The sequence below is a fragment of the Mustela nigripes genome, chromosome 5, assembly GCF_022355385.1.
Source record: "Mustela nigripes isolate SB6536 chromosome 5, MUSNIG.SB6536, whole genome shotgun sequence".
Lineage (NCBI taxonomy): Eukaryota > Metazoa > Chordata > Mammalia > Carnivora > Mustelidae > Mustela > Mustela nigripes.
Window position 1 is genome coordinate 3,653,313 of NC_081561.1, and position 12,458 is coordinate 3,665,770.

Below are 12,458 nucleotides of genomic sequence, written 5' to 3' on the forward strand. Positions count from 1 at the left end.
CCGCCCGAGGTGGCCTCGCCTGCGCCCTGGACGGCCCCCTCTCCCCGCTCTGCACAGACAACTGAGCGGCCGCGAGGGAGTGGAAAAGCCAACTGTGCAAACATTCGCTTCTACCGTCACAAGACCATAGGAAAAATGCCAAAAAGGAGAGCTTGGCAAAACAGCAAAAGAGCAATTATCCCCTGAAGAGAACATGAAATAAGACCCTCCAGTGACCCCACGAAGGACATGGAAAATCAGATCCAACCTCGAACAGCTCAGCGAACAGCACCATGTTCTTGGGTAATGATTACAAAGGGAAAAATGGGACTTGGGCTTCGGGGCAGCCCGTGACTTCAGCGTGGGCCTCACTGGCTGGTGCCTTCCGTAATTCCACTAAGCCCTTTTAAAGAACGAGATTCATGCAATTCTAGAATCACGGGATGCTCCCTGACGATTCCAAACTCACGTGAGAGTTCTAAAGCAATCTTGATACGTGGCTTATAGGCTCTATGTGCGTGAGACTCAAGAAACACAAGGAAGCTGCATGAGAATTCCAAAGACCACCATCTTTTCAGTGCCAAAACCATGAAGGAGAGAGAATGGTTTGGGTAAATTTCATTTCTGGGAAGCACAGATCTGGAAGATGAGTTCTCCACGCAAGAACTCCATGAGTTCTCCATTCGGCCAGGGATACCGTTGACATCAAAGGGGGAAATTCCTCTGTCAGACTTGTTAGATGGTGCAAACTAGGATTGCCTTCTGGCAGCCCATGGGTCAGGGAGGGAATGAGCCCCAGAGTTATCTCCCCAAGATGGAGAACAAAAAGCGGGTGATGGCTCTCCACTGCCCAAACATCGTGTCCCCTTGGCCTGAGCTCTTGGGGAAAACCTTCCCAGCTCCTCATTTGGCTGCATCTCAGCCCGGCCCCCTACAGGAGAGAGGTCATATCCATGCTGGCCAGGCTCCTCAGGGAGAGGGACTGAGGTCAGGCTTGGGAAGGTGCCTCCCCTGCAGCATGCTGGAGAGCGAGGCCAGGGAGTCGGAGCAGAAGCTGAACCGCGAAAGGGACGGGGGAGAGGGAGCAGGTCTCAGCCAAGCGGTCAGCACAGTAATGAAGTGGGCGTGGAGAGTGGCAAGGAGAAGGACAGTGGAGAGCGGGTCACTCCAGTGGGACCACGCGCTAGGACACTGAGTTCTGAAGCAGGGTGGGAGGACTGTGGCCGCCTATGGATCCGTTCTTGGCAGTCTGTAAGAATATTAAAATTCTACATTTTAGTGTCAATGAAAATCTTAGCCTATATTAATGTAAGTGGACCCTGGCTTATCTAGATGAGTAGCCTGTGACCCCGGGTGGGCCTGAGATGCCCAAGTCCACGTCTGCGTGTGGAAGTACACCCACAAAGGCCAAATGTCACCACGCCAGGCTGCGCAAATACAGGCTTTTCAGGGGTCTGTAGACCGTGGCAGGAGAACTACGTGGTCACGTGTGTGTGATGACACATGCATCGGACCTCAGCGGAGCCTGGTGTCAGGCAGAGGACGTGAGTTTTGCACCTGCCAGCTCTGTAAAGGCCAAGTTCATTAGCACAAGAGTCCTGGGAAACAGGCAGCTATGAAGGTTTCCAGTCATAAATGGATTAAATATCTATTTACTTAATGTTTTAATAATGCCACAGATCTAACTGTATCTTCAAGAGAAGTAGCCAGGTTGGGGAGGCCCCCGTTAAGGTGAGTGACTGAGGCATGGTTGTTGAGCACTGCTGGGATGGGCAGTTTGAGGGGTCTGTGCGGGCAAAGCCCACACATTGTTAACATCGTTTTAGATGGCAAAATTACATGAAAAGGCATCATGTACACTGGAATTTTCAAGTCCAAATGCCAAAATAGATTAAACATGAAATTAAATTGGAAGCTGTGTCTTTCTGCTATTTAACCCAACAAGGGTGAGCAGTGATTCTGTTTCATGGAAAGACCACCATCCGTCACACGAAAGCACCGCTATTAATTTGGATTGTGCTGGCTTTCAAGCTGGAGGTTGTTAACATTTTGCTCTTATAGTTATTTGGAAGTTATAAGAACTAATGCAAACTCCCTATGGGATATTTTGTATACATTTAAATAATTTTATATTAACATATTTTAAGACAAGGAAAAAGGGCATTCTTCAAAACAACCCAAGAGTTACTAGTCACAGATACTGGAGTCACACACACCTGACTTCCACTCCCGGGGCTCCTCAGACTCCGCAGTGGGAACTTAGGCAGGCTTCCTCCCCTACATGTCAGGTTTCCACTCATAAAATGGGGAAAGTAATGGTGCCCACACACAGAATCGTGGGGTGGATGAAATACTTCTATTGCACCTGGCACAGCATCCGTGTACACTGTAAAAGTCCAATGAGTGTTAGTTCCTGCTTGAAAGTCCCGCTAGTGAAGTAGATAAGGTCCAGGGAATAGCGACTCAGTTTCCTTATCTGTAAAATGGGGCCATTGGTAGGATTTACTTTATACGGTTAGTAGGAAATTTAAAATATAGTGTGGGGGAGTGTATGGAAGTGTAACTTACACAGTATCTGAACTTAGAAAACACTCAATAAATACCTTATTATTGTTATCAAACAATTGTCATCACGACCTCCTCAGTTTCTCCTTTTCACTCCTTAACATCAACATACTCCTCAGCTGCCAGCACTATGCTCCCTACACTCCAGGCACGTGCTGGGGGGCGTGAAGAGGGAGGTCAGCATGCAAGGTTCCGCTCAGCTGCTCTGTCTAACCCTTGCTCATCAGAGCTGTCTGTGGTTCTTTCTAAAAGGAAAACAGTGAGATTATCTACTTGTCCATCCATCTGCCCATCCATCTGACTGAGGGAGTGGTGTAAGCATCTGAGGCCAGCCCAACAGTGAGAATGGCCAGGGGCCAAGGGCCAGGTGGCCTCCCAGAACCACCTCCCATATACTAAGGTCAGGCAGTCACATGCCCTCCCCAACACACACACACACACACACACACGCCAAGGATATTCATCATCTTGGCAACTTGTCTGTATCCCCACACGCTGCCCCATCTCAGGAGCCCTCTTCGCCTCTACAGTCTGAGCCCAGGGCCTTCCACATAAAGACAGCAATGTCAGCTTGACAAATCACACAGATGTCAGCGAAGCGTAGTCAGAAATTCCAAGTCACACCAGAACTAGCCCAAGTTCTCTCTTTCTTAAGTAAAAGTGCTGAGAGAGTGAGGGGGCCTGCGCTGGGGTAAAAGGAAAGAGCTCTAACTCCTCCCCCGGCCTCACCCTGACCAAGGCTTGGAGAGAGTTCCGAGCCCCTTCCCAGAACTGGCACAGAGCAAAATCAAGCCCTGATGCTTTCAAAAGGCACAGGTTGGAAGGGACACAAGCACCTTTCGGCTCTCAAAGAAGAACAGGCAGAACAGACTCTGCCTGGACAAAAAGACACAAAGTACACTTCTCGAGGAGAATCGTCAAAGGCCCCATGGAAGGAGGAAGAGACAGAAAACAGCAGAACAGCAGCCCTCAGTCAGGGACCCATCATTTTCCCAGCACTGTGTTCCATGCGGGAGCTCAGAGGGAGCCCCACACAGGGGCGCCAGAGAAGGGTGCCCAGAGAGGCCCTGTGGTCTTCTTCTGGGGCATCCGGCCCGGCTGTAATTCTGCCCTGACTCTTCAGACTCCCCCAGACTGGTTTCTATTGGGGCAGAGAGCACAGCTTTAAAGATGTCTAGAGGCCCCGGGAGTCCAACGTCACAGAGCATCACCATGTCCAGAGTCTCAGCCTGCAGGGGCTCCAAACACGGAGCTTGCAGGGTTCCAGGGAGAAGAGCTGAACAGGTCCCCACAATCCGGGAGTGAGCCTAACTCAGCTCAGCCCAGCCTCAGATGGCCTGGTCCCTAAAGGCCTGGATGCTGGGTTCAGGGCTCGTTCCTGTGGAAGGAACACTTCTCCAGAGGGGGCAGTGGAACCAACAAAGAAAACCAGGTGCTATCCATCATCTCGCCCCCAATACTGTCCAGTCTTACGTGTTCTTGGACCAGCAACCGGAAGGCGGCAGCTGGACAGCTTTTCCTCCTGAGGAGTCATTTGGAAAGAATAACCAAAAACCTTGTGCCATTTCACAGCAAAGCTCCTCATCTTACCCTGATCCACAACTCTCCTGGGGGCAGATGTTTTCACACAAATCATGTCAAACATGGGAACGGCCATGTCCCGATAGGGAGGAAGGTAAATATACTTTCAAAGGGCACAGGTTAGAAGGGACACAAGCTCCTTTCAGCTTCCAAACACAGGAGGAGGGCCATGCAGGGGACAGCGATCTGTCCCTCCCTGGCAGGCCTCTGGAACCTCACTTGAGCCCTAAAGTGTATCTGCTTTGGGGCGTGGAGATGTCATGGCAGAACACGGAGAACAACAGGACCACAACAGGCCAATAGCTGCACTAAGGGACAGTGAACAAGTTTCCTGAGCTAACAAAACTACAGAGAAAATGTATATAGGCACTTTTAGGGAAGGGAAAGGGAGAGGCTTCTGGAATATGTGTGAGATAAATCTTGAAAATGGCTACCACTACTCTACTCTAGAGTCTTTTCTCAACAAGTAGTCGGGCACTGGATACTCAGGTGCCCACATCCTTCTCACAAAAGAGACAAGGTCCCTACGTACAATTCATCCAGGAGAATTTTTCCTTTAGTTTATTACCCTCTTCCAACGCTTCCCAAAGCAGTTAGGGTTTTTAAAATGCAGGCTATGGAGCTCTGAATGGATGTTACAGGAGAAGCACTTTGTTAAGCCAGCCACTGGAGAAATGCTCATGAAGCAGATTCTTGGCCCCTCCGACCTCCAAGTTATCCTCCTATGGGACCCTAAACTGGGAGCCAGCTCCAGACCGAAGTTCCCCTTTAGGTAAGTTTTCCAAGCTTGCTGTGAGCTCAGAGAGGCCCTCACCTGAGAAGGCCCTCCTGGAAGAGAAAAGCGTTGACTGTCCCAACACAGGATGTCTGCTTTCGGCAGAACGGCGGCTGCCACATGGCAAGGTACAGGCACCCAAGGAGCGTGCCCCCCATTTCTCTGGGCTGAAGTCTGCAGATGGTGGTCACAGGCATTCCCCTCTGCACCAGCCTTCAGAGGTGAGAAAATGGATTGAGTTGTTAAGTCCCCCTGGCACAAGACCCCAGTGGGGGAGTGGTGAGGCACAGCTTGCAACCCACATTGGGATGCCCTCCCAGGGGCTTCTCCACTGCTGATATGTGCTTGCACACGCGTGTGTGTACGTGTGCATGGGAAGGAGGGTGGGTGCGTTCTTCAGACGCTGCCTTCAGTGTGAGCAACACAGCATCATGGGGAGAACAAAACTGCATCTCTAATTCACGGCAGCTCTGAATGCCTAGTTACCGAGCTGGGAAAATGAACCGTTTCAGGTGACTTCAAGGAAAAACAGTCATTACAGATCTGTCTTCCAATTCCATTTTTTCTACCCAGTTTTAATGAACATTCACCACTGTTAAAAAGGGATTTTCTTGTGCAGCAATGTGGATGTGCTTATTAAGCCACTGAACTGTACACTTAACAGTGAAATGGTAAATTTTATGCTTATGTTACATTTAACTACGATTAAAAAAAAGTTATTTTCTTTCTCAAATACTTGACATCAGGATAAGACAATACTCCTGCAGGGAAAACACAAAGTAAAACCTATGCTTGAAATTGTGTCAATTACATTAATCACTAAATTGAACGACAGTTGCTTTTGCTCTAGTCGCCTCTGCCCTACTGGGCAATCATTGCTTTCATCCGATAGACATTTCTCAATCCTGGTCTTGCATCATCTGACACCCTGCTCGGCCCCTTCCCTAGCTCCCTGGGCATCAGCCTATTCGGACTTTCCACTCGCTTCTCAGGCTATCCCCTCCCATCTCCCCCAACTGGTTCTTCTACCTCGGCCCATTTATTGCCCATGTTACACAATCTCTGGGTGATCTCAGTTATGCCACAGCCCTTAACTGCAGAGAGATGCTGAGGACATGTAGACCTTGCTTCTGAACTTCTGAAGAGTCACTCATTCACTTGCAGAATCAAGTGCCTTGGCAACCCCGAAGGCACCACCAAGTCATCAGATCTGAACTGAATGTGTCATCTTCCCCTGCCAAACCCGCCAGAGGAAGGGAGTGGCCAGGAGCTTCAAAATCTACAGGACCTGGAATCAGGATGCCTGGGCTGCACCCTAGCCCTACCAGTGGGAGGGAAATCCATCCACCTGTCCAAGTTGGTCATCTGTCCCCTGCCCATCCTTCACCCCTTTCTTCAGTCGGCTAGACTGTGGACTGCATCTCCTTATTTCTCCCTCCTTATGTCCACAGCCTTCCTCAGAATCTTCTCCTTCCTCACCTGGATCCTGCAATAGCCTCCCAGCTTCGAGCTTGGCCTTCTTCCTTGGTCTGCTCTCCTCTGCTGCAGCCCGAGTGATCCCCCAGAGCACATAAAGCTTTGCCTTTCTTGCTGGAGACCCTTCGTGAGCGTGGCGCTGTCCTGGGGTCATGGAGAAGAGGACCTTTGTGCACGGTCCCAGCCTCCTTCCCAACCACAGGACCCAGGGCGTACTAGACTCTCTGGCTTCGGAGCACCCAGTGTAAGCAGCAAACACCCACTCCCCTTGACCCCACCAAACCCATATCCACAGGTCACTTTCTGACATTCTCACTTCAACCAGGGCCTGTCCCTGCATCGTTACCCACTAACCTCTGAGTGTACCGGAGCACAGGCAGGTGTGTCTGCCTCTGTGTGCCCAGCACCTGACAGTGTCTCCATAAGGCTCGCAGTGTGCCCCTGTAAGTACTCACCTATTTGCCAAGTGAATGAGTGAAGGAGAAAGTAGTCCTGTGTTTCCAAGAAGGTCACCCAAGCCCAAAACATAAACCATCCAAAGCAGAGTGTTCCTGGCATGACACGGTCATACCATCCAAGGGCCACACCCACTTGCCAGGCTTCATGCCCCCCCACCCAACCCCACTGAAGCACAGCTTAGAATTCAAGAGAAGGTATAGTAGAGACCAGTGGTTTTCCATTTGGTTTGGTGGTTACTGCCGTACCGTTAGAGCAGTAGTAAATGTTGTCATAGAGGAGCCACAGGGGGTTGTTGGTGGTGTTGTTTCCCATCCATGTTCCCCACAAACGGGTCCAGGAAGGGATCGCATGGCTCCCCAGGATGTAGCGGGAAAGTCTGTGCCCTGACTTGAGAGCCAGGGAAGATAGAAGCCTACAGATAAAGCAGCTTGTCACTGATGCAGACCCGGTCCACGGCAGAGTGCACACCATCGCTCGGACCTCCCGAGTTCCAGACCTTTCTACTCCCCGTTAGTGTGGAGAACTGATTTGCTTCAATGGAAGCACCATGAAAATTCCAATATGGGGAAAACCCAGTCCTGAAGGAATCACACACAGCTTTTATAGCATGTTCCACTGCATGGCAAAGGCATCCAAATATTCTAATTTCAAAATGCCAGGTATCAAAATTTCTGTTTTTCCCTCTGATTTGAAGACAAGACTATCCTGCAAATTTAAAACATCCCAAGAAATAGGTGCTCTGAAGCCCAACTATCTTTAGGCAATATACACATGCTGTCTCGCCTAAACTTCTGGACAGAGGCACACTGGGTTTTGTGGGTCTCAATGGCAGTTCTGAGGATGAGCCCCATGTTCCACCTTCACCCTCAAGGGAGGCGATAACTCCTTACATGCTCTTCAGACATACATTGTATTTCTTTTTCCCCCAGAGGAAAGTCTCAATATAAACTCAAGTTTGGGCTAACACATAAGTAGGGGTAGAGAAATTCATTCATGTTTTACTTGAAGTTTGAGAAAAATTAGTTGTCAGTGGCATTTTCTGGCTCTCTGCTGGACGACTCACCCTGGAGGGTCAGGCCAACGAGAAGCACGGCTCTGAGTGGCCACCACGCCATCTGGTCTCCCAGGGACCGGAGCTCACTTACCAGGAGCTTCAACTGACTCAATCCTCTGTGGCTATCCCAGTATGGTTCCCCTGAGGTGGGACAGGGGGAAGACAGAGAGGTGGAGGACAAATTCTTCATTACTTTTTTTTTTTTCCTTCCGTATATATTAATTCCTTTGCTTTTCAGTCTGCCTGCAGGGTGAGAAAAGCTTCCAGTGAAGAGAGTCTGGTGCAGAAACCTCAGCCTGTTTTGATTTCTTAGCTACTCCAGTCCGAACCTGGTAGAAAACTAAAATTCTTCTGAGGCTTAAAAAAAAAAAAAAAGCATTTGTCAAAGGCTTTTGGTAAACCGTGACTCATTTCCTTGGTGGAAAAAAGCCGTGTCAGTAGAGCCGGTCCCACCAGAAGAACGGGGTGCGGGCTCTCTGTCCTGCTGCTCTGGGGAGGGCCCAGGAATCTGAAGCCGGGGAGAGGTGAGAGAGGAGAGATAAGGCGATGGTGACCAAGCACGCATTCCCATGAAACTGTCCCTTCACCCAAATGCAGCACAAATATGTGCTCCCCAGTGAAGTGAGCCACAGGCCACTGGAAAGTCACTTGTACCTGACAGTGGGAATCACCGTTTTTGCATCCCACAGTTCAGCAACTCACTCTTGGAAGAGTTCTGGCTCCATCCATTTTTTTTTTCCTCTCAAATGTACAGCATGACTTTGATGCTTAACAAGCCAGCTGACTGAAATCTGTTTTGGGGAGTAATAGTTCAGAAAGACATCAAATTACAGAAATCTGTGGAGTGAGGAAGAGTCGCCCTACACCAGCACATGAGGAATTACTCAACAACTTCAGTGAGAGGCTAGACTCATCAGTGCCATGCGAGACGGAGAACACCACCCTGCCCAGAGCAAACTCAGGACTTTTCCAAGTCTAGTTACCAATTAGACTTGGCTTCTCATTTTGCAAAAGACTCAGGAACTTAGTCGCCTGTGACATTTCTGGTCACTGCTCGATGATGTGTAAAATTCATCCAGTAATTTAGGCCGACTGGGTTGAAGGAGGGTTATTATAATGAGAACGTGAAGCTTGGAGAGCAGTTTTCAAGGAAATTGTGCACTGTTGTCAGATCCAAAAACAGAACAAAGAAGTGATGCTCATTCACCCAAAGAAACTAAGATATGGTCTCCGCCAGCAGAAAGGAGTGCTCATTATTTCAGACTGGGGATTTTGGTGGGGGAAGGTTGTCAGTGATGGGAAGGGGGAAGGCAGAGATCAAATGAAGAGAGAAACTAGAAAAACGATTTACATTAAAAAAAGATAATGTCTCTCTCATAGGACTTATTACATCTAACATCAAATTAACTTAAAAAGCAATAATCTCTCATGGGCTTCTTTTGAAGAAAGATATATCTGAAACAATACTGTGTTTCCCCATCTATGATGTTATGAGTCCTCATTTGAGAAAGAATTCATACCACAACACATCATGTCAGCCTGTACGGAGAAGCAACTATTTCTTTAGTTTTTGATAAGGCTTCATTTTCATAATCAAATAAGGAAACGTGATCCACTGATTGTTTTCTCGGTCTGTGGATCCCTGCCTTTTGCCCAGCAGAGTCAATGTTTTCTCCCCCACCTTTGTGTGTGTGTGTGTGTGTTTGTTTCCTGGTCTGGAGGCAAAGAGATACAATGAAGCCACTGACTTAGCCAAAGTGTATTTAGTTATTTCACTGTCTCTCAGTGGCCTCCCAGACAGATACAAAGCCATCCACCTTTGCTGGTTCTCTCTGGTTCCTGCCGGGGTGCACTCTCCAGCGTGCACCCTGCTTCCGTGTGAAGACTCCTGGGGCAGATACCAATAATCTCTATTTTATGTCCTAATTACCCAACCACGTCTCCCTTTGATGACTTGAAGTTTAATGGACAGTGTATTTCACTGAAATGCACCTTAGAAAAATTCCAAGGCAGGGGAAAAAACCTCTGGCAGCCCTGTATGTAGAGCTGAAAACTTTCACAAGTCAGCAGCATTTCACAAAACCAAGAGTCCACCCGCACGGCAGGCTACACAAGAAATAAAATCTGCAGAAATCATTACTTCTCTTGCTTCCATTGCCAAGCACCTGCGGGACTAAAAAAGAATGATCCCCAGATCTCTTCTGAGAAAGTACAAGCCTTTCCAGCGGATGCATTAAGTGAGATTTTAAAAAGAAAAAAAAAAAAAAAAAAAAAAAGACCGTATGGCTGAAGGGGGAGAAAACGTCGGGATCATTAAAAATGCATTTTCCAAATAATCAATGTCCCCAATTTAAAACTTTTCTTTAGAGTCAATAAATACTTCGACCCTGTGACAAGGGTTATCAATACTTTCCTTTAAGCAAAACAAGTTCCTAAGTATGTACTACCCGTGTATAAAACCCTAGCAAGTGCACTAATTTGGAAATTCAGGCACAGCTTCCCTCCTGACCGGGAGCCTGCCTCTTAACTTCTCATCACCAGTCTCTGTCTTTGCCTAAAATTGCCAGAGATGGGCTATCCCAGCCCAGCACATCTCCTACCCTACCCCAATCCTGGCTGCCCCTCACAAGTTCATTTCTATAGCTCCTCTGCCATCACCAACCTCCCCCCAATTTATTGTTTCAATATTCCCTCAGTGCTCACTGACATCTTTTGCTTTATTCTAACTTTGTTCCTTTAGATACTGTATTAACTCAGACAGTGGGTGGCAGGTTGATACTTGGAAATTTTCACTGCCATGATATTTGTCAGGATGTTTGACTTGTAATCCCAATTTAAGAAAACATAATTATTTATTTATGCCCTGCTTCATTTCAGAAGGAAAAAAAAAATGTAAGGCTCCTGGCACAAATACACACAGTGCAGTAGCACTTGCATCATGGAAATAGGAAAATGGGACAAAGGAGAAATGAAGGGAGGAAAGTTCGGATGAAATTAGGAGAGAGGCCAGAATTTAAAGCCCAGCTTGCCAGCTCATCATATACACGGCTGGATTCGATTCTAAGTTTCTGAGCTCCTTAGAAGCCAGTGGAAGGACAGAGACTCACTTGTATCAGTGCTGAAACATTATGGTTCGCTGGTCAAACCTGGCCCACCTTCTGTTTCAGTTAAGTCAAGTTTTATTGGAACACAGCCACCCCTATTCATTTACATATCATTTATGGTCACTTTCCCCCCTATGGTGGCAGAGTCAAGCAGCTGCTGCAGAGACCTGCAAAACCTAAACTGCTTACTCTCTGGCCCTTTACAGAAATAAGTTTACAGATGACCAGGTTATGGGACTCTGTGCATACAAGATCAAAGCAAAGCAGTTTCCTGGGAGAAGGACACTCTTCCACAGAGAATGTTCTAGCCTAAAGCGCTCACTATGCAATCTCGTGAAAACGCATCCTCAGCTTCTTTTCTCACCGTACCACAGCGATGGGTTTCACAGGGCTGAGGGCATGATGTCACAATGGCTGTCAGTGAAACAGTTCTACGTGAGGCAGCAACAATGCAGGTCAGGAGAAATTCTCTCCAGCTCTGGCTTAAATCAGGAAGAGGGTGGGGATGGGGGCCAGCCTCGCGCAGCCCTCCCCACCCTCCTTCCTTATCACCGGCAGACATGGCCGAGGCCTCTGGGTGCCCTTCCCCAGGGAGTCCTGAAGTGTCCTCCAAAGTGTTCTCTGTGTTTTCTGGAAGCCTCAGCCAACCACTAGAGGTTGACATGCGAGACAGAACTGGCTTCAAGCAGCTTTCCATCAACACTCTGCCTCTACATCTGAGATGCACTGGGCTGGTGACACAGAGGAAATGCTCCCTGCCCCATGCCTGAGCGGAGTTCTTCTATTCTGTCCACGCGCAGAGCCATCTCCATTAATGGCATACATGAGGATGTGCCGGCTTGACATTGTCCTGTGGGAACCAGGAGTCCCTCTCAAGGATGCTGCCTGAGGAGAAAACCCATCACGCCTGCACATGTGTGGGGCAGGCGAGGGTCTGAGAATACAGGCAGGGCTCTCCTCCAGAAAAGAGCACAGAACCTCCTCCTCCTTCACACACATGGACCGTGTGCATGGACCATGGGTGGCAGAAGGTGAGGCCAAACATGGGCACTGGCATTTTGTCTGGGAACATTCAAGCCTGATGTCCATGTGGTTGGTTCAAAGAAACAAAACCTCCAACCAGCCAACACCCAGACCCACTGACCGTGAACACATACATTCCTAAAGAACACCTCCCTGCTGGAAACAAGGATTCCAAAATAAATACAAATGAACTGGAAACGGTGATTTCCAAGAAAGGACAATTCAGTTTGGTGTTGGAAGAGGAGGACGGAACCGCCAACTGTAGATTGGGAAGAACACATCTGTCACCTTTCTCTATGCTCATTCCTCCTTTGTGACTAATAAAACGATGTTACAAATTTATTCTACTTCTATTCTCTACAACCAGGAACAAACATTCAGGTTACCTGAAAAGTATTACTGAGTCTATAATATGCAAATCTAGGAGAATCAGAACTACTGG

General features: G+C 48.3%; 1 protein-coding gene across 2 annotated transcripts in view; it reads right to left on the reverse strand.

Moving 5' to 3' along the window:
* Positions 1–12,458, reverse strand: part of SLC22A23 (solute carrier family 22 member 23) — a 171,196-nt gene that overhangs the window by 114,128 nt on the left and 44,610 nt on the right. The gene's annotated exons all lie outside the window — the stretch shown is intronic.